Raw genomic sequence first — 8,603 nt, 5'->3', positions numbered from 1 at the left:
ATTGTGTATCAAATATATACAGATACTACTCTCACACACTTTTAGAGTCGTTTTCAAAACATGTATGTGTGCGTGTATATGTGTTTACGTGTTATAGTTTTGTATTAATTTTTATTTTAAACTTCCTGAAGACGGGGGTATTAAATCCCCCGAAATATAAATGTGAAAAGAAAAATGGTTCTTTTGTTTTCTTCTATTCAACACAGTGATTTATATATATATATATATATATATATATATATATATATATATACACTTAACTGTATAAATGGCAATAGCCTTATTTAATTTCAATAAACATTGAATCGCAAAAAGTACTTGCTCCGCCGGGAGTCGAACCCGGATCTCTCACTTGCCGGGTGAATGTGCTACCATTACACCACAGAGCGCTTACTTTTTCCGATTCAATTATTTTGTATTTGGCCGTATCTGTCACATATGCGTTTAAATAAGCAAACTAACATATGATCGGAAGACCAAATACCTGTCAAACGACTTTTATTTACATTCATTAAATTTGTATAAATGGCAATAGCCGAATTTAATTTATTTCAATAAACATTGAATCGCAAAAAGTACTTGCTCTGCCGGGACTCGAACCCGGATCTCTCACTTGCCGGGTGAATGTGCTACCATTACACCACAAAGCCCTCACTTTTTACGATTCAATTATTTTGTATTTGGCCGTTTCTTTCACATATGTGCTTTGTGGTGTAATGGTAGCACATTCACCCGGCAAGTGAGAGATCCGGGTTCGAGTCCCGGCAGAGCAAGTACTTTTTGCGATTCAATGTTTATTGAAATAAATTATATATATAATATATATATATATATATATATTTTATATATATATTATTAATATATATATATATATTAATCGGGGAAACAAGACAAAATCGACCATGCTGCAAAAAACTAGGACTTTTTTTAAGTCAAGATCTTTTTGATTTGTACACATTAGAGAAACCAATTTTTACGTTCTAGCTTCACTTATTCATTTATGGAGAGGTTTATCAATTAACATAACTATAAGACTGTGGGATGTTTATTAATTCTCTATACAACGTTTCTATAACGCTGTCAAACGTATACGTAAGCTACTCAACATACTCCCAAATACCGAATGATACTCACATAATCTCTGAGCAATTAGAAAAGTAATTAAGAGTCCGAACGAAATACCAAATTTGTTGACACGGTCCTTGGGAAATCTTGGTTTTTAAATTCTGATTTACACTGCAGAGGAATCAACAAACAGGATGAGGCTGAGTTATTCATAATGTGGAGGGCTCCGGCCTAAAGGCGAACCGTTTCTGCAGTTTTAGTCTAAACTTATATACCCATGGCCTACAGTCACGTGTAATTTGATAAATAAATTTTATTTAAAGCAAATATTTGATTTAATTTAATTTTAATGCACAATTTACTAACAGTGTTCTTTGCACGTAATTTAACACAAGTTTAGTGAACCTTTAAATTTGTAACCATATCTTGTTGTAAATTTTAAATGCATCTGTATAATTTTAAAGCAGTAATCGTTTTGCAAAATGTGTGTAGTTATGCTGGTTGGTACATAAAGGGTGATCAATTTATGGTGTCTGAGACCAAATGTCTGATCAAATCTATTGAGAGCCTCTACTATCCTAGAATAATAATCAAAACTGTTCCCCCTCAAACTCCAGCCTTGAGAGTTAAAAAGGTGTAAATGCATTTTTATCAAAAGAGGTTTTCAAATCCGTGGCCCTTGAACTCGAATTTAGAGTGTTTTTAAGTAATGTACTCAATATTGTTCATAAGTTTTCAACATTTGTATTAGCCAAACGCTGTAGTAAAAATTATAGTGGTTGTACATCTGCGGTTTCGAATAGTAAGAAGCATCACCAACAGGTCTATCAACAATTTGGACATGTTTCACATTAAACTTTTTATTGTTTGTGATGTATTAGGAAGTTCTAAAAAATTGTCGGAAGAAGAAATTGCAGATTTTTTATTTTCAAAAGAGCAAGTGATAATTGTCATTAAAGGAACCAACCACTCCTCTAAGTTTCTTATAATTAAATTTACACAATGTACAAATTTTTCTTTTTTTATGAAATGACATTGGTTTATGTTCAATTCCAATGAATGGTGAGAATATTAGAACTGTCATTGGAACACCGTAATTTTTCCTATCGAAACGTTCTAATTTTAAGGACATTCCATACTCAAATGGATAATTTTTGTTAGTCTTATTAATTTAATATCTAACTAAATATTTAATTTAATTAAAGTTTTGAATGCAAATAAACTAATCAAGTTATTAATGATACAAATAATTATATTTGAGATATACGTAGCTATATTGTTCTGTAGAGAGACGCACATTGCAATATTGTAGTGTTGACGCTTGACAATTCCACTAGAAAAGTTCATAGATACAACAAATTTAGTTTACATAACATAACTAACAAAACACATGATGAGGAGACTAAAGTTCTGACACGCCATGCCTTATCCTGTCATACCATGACATTGTGACAAATAACATGTGACAGTTTATGTGTACTATACATTTCCATGAATTGGAGTCACTATTTTATTACATGACTATGTCAAAAATACCGTGACCGTATTAAATAGAAACATTTCCTATTCTACTATATTTTATTAGAGTATATTTAATTTAGTAATGGTACTGCAAAATGCCTGTAGGTTTGTCGTCATTTGATTATTAGTTAAAGTAATAAATTTAATAGCAATAATTCAGAACTAATCCTCATAGCTAATGGTTTAATTTTTCCTTCAAGAATGACTCAGATTCGCGTTAATTTTAACTGTAAATTTGTTCAAAAATCGTGCGTTTATCTTCCTTTTTCGCCTTAATAGGTTTCATAAGGCCATAAGACATTTTTAGTTAAGATAGATCCGCTTACACCATATTCAACATTTTAATCATCAGTCATATCATTTTTGCAATTACCAGCAGTTTTAATAAAAATGTCCCAAAGTAAAATTTTTATTACCAGCGCTCTAATATTTATGAACATTAACCTTTAGATAGTTCCAAGGACTCATGGCTGTTCTTGAAGGCATATAAAACACCTTAAGGTTCAGTAACGTCATTGTAAGAAAGGTTTAGTTTCGAATAAAATATCTTATATCTTTCTCGACAAAACCATCATACACCCAAGATTGGTTCCAATTCATATTTGAATTGTTTCATTCAATTTATAATGACTCTTTCATGTCAGTGATAGTAATTCGACGATATCTCCTAACCTTTTCGACACATTGCAGGACTTGAAAGTCCCCTCTGCAAGAATTTCTTAGTGTATACACAGGTGATGAGATACCATTCAACCTCTCGGAAATAATGGAAACAGGATAGAGATAGCAATCCCCACACCGTATCTATTCCTTTGCTACCGGACAGGCCTAGTGAGCGCAAACTTATGACAGCGAATTTTAGGCGATGGTTTTTTTTACCAGGGTTTCTTCGATTAGGGCAATTTAAATAGATTATGGTTTTCATACTTAAGCCCTCTTCAAGTCCACATCTGGTTTATGAATACCTTTCACTTTTTGAGGTATAGGCAAGAAATTAAAAATTTCTAAAGTGAAATGTTTGTTATTTTATAGAACCTCTTATTACACGACATTAAACCACCTTTTTAGCTGTACTAACCTTTTAAATAACAATAATAACACATTTTTATATATCTCCAGTTCATTGTTTTTGTTCATAAAACCCAGCGTAAACGGTTCTGTTTAAGTATAAAAACTTGTGAAATCACAGATCGAATTAGTTTTTTTATTCTTAAATACTCCGCGATCTGCCTTTCCACAATTTTGTGCAAACTTCCCTTTGATGCGTTTCTTAGCTGGGGTAGCCCGAACTATTCAGCTAATGAGGACTAACAACACATAACATTCCGCTTAGTTACTTCCAGATAAACATGTTCTTGGAAGTCAAAATAAGAATCCATTTTCTACAATATAATATTCCAATATTTAATAAAATATACTGAATACAATTATAAAATATATAGCAAATATACAATATATTACATCTGAAGTGTACCTTTTATTTGCAGACTAAATACATGTTAATAGGTTATGAGCGCAATTACTTCAGTGCAACAGGTTTGATTAGCCAAAGAACACTGTATGTACAGTATAATCATTCTAAATTTGCTGAAATAATGCTTTGTTAAAACTTGATAACGATTTCGTTCGAATAGAGGATACATATAATTTCATCGTTAAATTAACGAGATACAAGCATGGCATCAGTTAAAAGTGTTATTGCTTGAAGTGATAATAGTGTTTTAAAAGTTTACTACTAAAAATATCATGAGATTGGGATATCATATCCAACACATGAATAACTCAATTTAGTTATTCCTTTCATAAATATTTTTAAAAAAAACTTTAGCAGGAAACGGATCTATAGGAGTGTCAACTATGACACAATTATGTCAGCCCAGGGATACATAGCTCTCTGCTTTAGCTCCCTTGTCGTCGGCAATAATGAGTTTTTTGTAACGTTATGTCTAAGTAAAAAAATTCACATGACAGTGAACGATCTAAACTTCTCAACTTCTAATGTGATGAGTCTAAAATGGTATTTTACTGCAATAATTCCATTTCAGTGATACAAGATTAATCCATTAAGAAGAAGTATGATATTCTATACGAAAAACTCTAATATAATCGTGATTTCATAAATTTAGTACATAACACAAGATTCTGTAATGGAATAAATTAGCTACCCTAACTTTACTAAGCTATAAACTGAGAATTATAAACAGAAAAAACAATTTTTTTTTATAACCTTCTTTACATAATTAATATTTGGGGACACAGGCTTAGATAGATCAGGTGATGAAGTTTCTTCGAAGCAAGTGCGACTCCTTACTCATAATAACATAAAAGCGAAAGTAACAGAATACATATTAAGGCTGGTACAGACTCATGTGTACTTATTAATGAAGAAATTGAGTAACAACTACGTTTTTAAATTTTAAATATGTAATGACTAATGAAGCTTAACAATTAATGATTAGCACAATTAATGAAATAATGGATTAGTAGATATAAAAGTTTTAACAAGGTTCTTTCACCAATTAATGCAGTCGTCGGTCCACATCAAGATAGGGCAAGGGTTCATCAAATTTCTCCCACAAGCACTTGTTTTAAAGTACATGAGTAGTTTAAAAAGTTCATTCTTCTGATCATTATTCTTTTTACACAATTTTGTTTATATCGCATCATTTTTGTTATTTAAAATAATATTACTCGTCATCACAGGTTTATCCCTAAATTCTCAAATTTAGTTTGGATTTCTTGATGTTTCCTCGTAATATATTAAATTAAATTAATTCAACCCAATATCGCTATACCGATTATTGACCCAGTACTTATTTCAAACCGTGTCATCAGTATTAATATTTTTAACTGGTGCTTGTTCAATGAGTTACAGTGATGTTATTATCTGTACTTGCATAATTATTCTATCTACAAATAAAATTCGTTCACCTACAGAAGGTGATGCAAAAACCGCAAGTGAGGTCTTTTTTTAAATACCGTTTTTACGGTATTAGCTTATTTTCTTTATTGCGCAACAAACAAAATGATGATTATTCACGCATAAATAGTTTACGTTAGTCATTTGGGATAGATAAGATCAATAAAGTTTGTCTTTCAAAAGAAAATCGCATAACCTTTGAACCAACTAAAACGCGAATTACACAAACAGACTTTAAACTGTTAGTAGTAGGCATGGGTCTGATATATCATGAAATATGTATGAACACTAAATAATGGTATTACAAGATTAAATAACATTTATGGTTTTTCGAGGGCGGCAAGTGAAATGGAAGTCATAAATTAGTAAACTGAACGCTAATAGTAGTTTAGATTCTAAACTTCCTCTCACTGGTAAAGATGCCGCCTACACAAAATAATAGCAGCTGTAAAACAACTGTGAGATGTTTAAGCATGCCAATATAATCCAAGCTAAGACCATTGATGTCTTGAGGTGAACTAATTGCTCCTCGTTAATTCAGATTAAACCTAAACGCTGTGAAACGTTATATTTCCAACTCTCTAACAAAATATTCCAGAATTTTATGAAGCTATGAATATTCTAATTGGATTCACTTAGTTAAATTCTTAAATTATATCAAAATAAATAATTATTTGTTCATTTTCCAACATATATTCAATTTCTAATATAGTGTGGTAGTGTGTGTCTGTGTGATTCGAGTGGGAATAAATGAACTAATCGTTGATAAAATGAAGCCCAACAAATAGAATAAGAGTTCTACTACAAGAGAATATCCTTTTCTGGAGATGCATCCCTAACCATTAAGACAGTATTGAATTTTATCTATTGTACAAAAAGTATTTTATCTATAAAAATCTGAAACCTTTGTTTGTATATAAAATTTAAAAACTAATATGTTGAAAGCCTTTTTTGTTGAACGCTAATAAAGTGGCAGGTTTTCTCTATTGAAAAAAACAGTCACAAGTGGTCATCCACACATTTCAACATTTCACCTGTAAAACCTTCGTTCAAGGAGAAATCATTTTATTTGAAAATAAAGTTTTATTTTATAGTAGTAATTTTCTAGAAATACAAGCCTTAGCTGGGTTTTCTTGACTAGAAACGGTTCTTAACAAGCTGTTTTAAAAATCAATATGAAATAAAAGTAAGCATAACTACATCACCGTAATATTTTATTTACTTACTCGTACTTACATATTTCACTACATACATCTAGTAATAATTGTCCTTCAGTTCAGCAAAATTTAGGAAATATAAAGTCTGCAGAATTAAAATCTAAATGGAGCAAGTTTAACCGACATTAGCAAGTCAATTTGCAGTACAAGCCGGTATGTAGATGTTCATGAGCTGGCGCGGTGTGTTGCTGCACGGCATAACGGAGAGTTTGTATCTCATTAGCTAAGCTAAATCTCTACTGCTTAGTTTTATTTGTTATCAGAGAAGAGGAATATTTCTGGTAGATCCACGCATTCTTACTTGTTTCTTTTGTTCATTTTATTCATAATTCAACACAGACGCTATTGACGGTGAATAGTTCTGAATGTATCCCGCCCGTTTAAATGTTTAAAACCATTAAATGTCCATGAGATTCAGTGTTTTTTGGTTTTTAATTGAATTAATATTATGGCAGCTAAAATTTTAAGATTACCGATATTTACTGTAGAAGTTTAAGGTAGGACAGATAAATGGGATATATTTTATTCTGAATTATGATTGTATTTGGAGAGTAGATGGAAAAAACAGGCTATTTCCAATCATAATGGTTTTAACTTCTAAATGATATTCCAAAAAGTTTTACTTGAGACTATAACTGACCGCATTGTTCCAATATCTCTTAGACATGCTCAAGACAAAAGCCACTGATGAAATGTCTTACCACAAAGAGAGGAGACTTTGGACCAAACTGTCAACAATTCCTGCAAAAAAAAGTGAATCATTTCGTATATATGAATAAAATGGAAGATGGTTATGAATTATATAGCCCAATTGCTTATTATCCAGTAATCTTATTTATTTAAAAACCAATCATAGGTCACGTAAAAGTCACATTTTAGTAGACTTTTTAATATATTATAGTGATATAGGAAAAAATATAAAATGTGATACTATAATTTTGTAATACTAGAGTAAGATATTAAATGTGAATTTGTGCATCACGGTAAATATTGCAAGCAAATTAAAAATATGATAAAACTTATTTATAACATCACCGGTACAGTTGAACCAGCGGTTGTTGAAGTAGTTACGGTTCCCGTACCGCTTTACATCGCTTGAGCATTTACATCTCTCAAGTTTTAATTAGCTAACCGAACACTGAGATATGATTTTATGGTCTATTTATTAACTCAAGATTAAACAAAAGCACAACTACAAGTATCACTGAGAAGGATGTAAAGTTTATTTTTGAAGATGAGGCTGGCCTCTTTTTATCATATTATGCTCGCTCGTGGGCTTCATACCTTATGAAACGAGGATTTCTTATATTTTTAAATAATTATGTCGAGCATAATATTTCGGAAGAGGGGGTAAAATACAGAATAATATTATGATAAAAAGTCGTATGTTCTAATAGAGGACTTGTATCTTAGTTGCCTTTAAAATAGGCACTGTATTTTTGATTTTGATCAAAATAATATAAAAACTTCCCTATTTATAGTCAAGTGTAATAATTAAAAAAAAAAACAAAATAATTCTTAGAAAATGATAAATTTTAAAGAGACAAAGGTAATTTAACCCAAACGATATCGTTGTAATGTAGAAGTTAATATTATTATTGTACTACACTTTATTTCAAACCCCTCCACTATTGAGAATAGACATACTTCTATTTAAAAAGTATATAATAAACATAAAACAAAGCAATGAACTTAAATGCTTGGGAAACACTACATATAAATATAAATAAAGAAAAACGCATAAACAATGAAAAAGGCCCAATTGAAAATTCCAGTCTACTTTCTTCTCGATTTATTAAAAATTATACTGTAGTCATATCTAATTTTCCGTACTGGCTGAAATATTTCCGACATTTTTGTATTCTCATATTTACACCATA

At 30.8% G+C, this 8,603-nt stretch overlaps 1 non-coding gene across 1 annotated transcript; it reads left to right on the top strand.

Annotated features, from left to right (window-relative positions):
- The first annotated feature begins 702 nt into the window (after positions 1–702).
- Positions 703–773, top strand: Trnaa-ggc. Its single transcript has one exon. It is a non-coding gene; the product is annotated as a tRNA-Ala (tRNA).
- The last annotated feature ends 7,830 nt before the right edge of the window (positions 774–8,603 follow it).

Source organism: Homalodisca vitripennis, chromosome 3 (genome assembly GCF_021130785.1).
Source record: "Homalodisca vitripennis isolate AUS2020 chromosome 3, UT_GWSS_2.1, whole genome shotgun sequence".
In the NCBI taxonomy this organism is placed as follows: domain Eukaryota; kingdom Metazoa; phylum Arthropoda; class Insecta; order Hemiptera; family Cicadellidae; genus Homalodisca; species Homalodisca vitripennis.
This window is presented reverse-complemented; position numbering and strand designations above follow the sequence as displayed.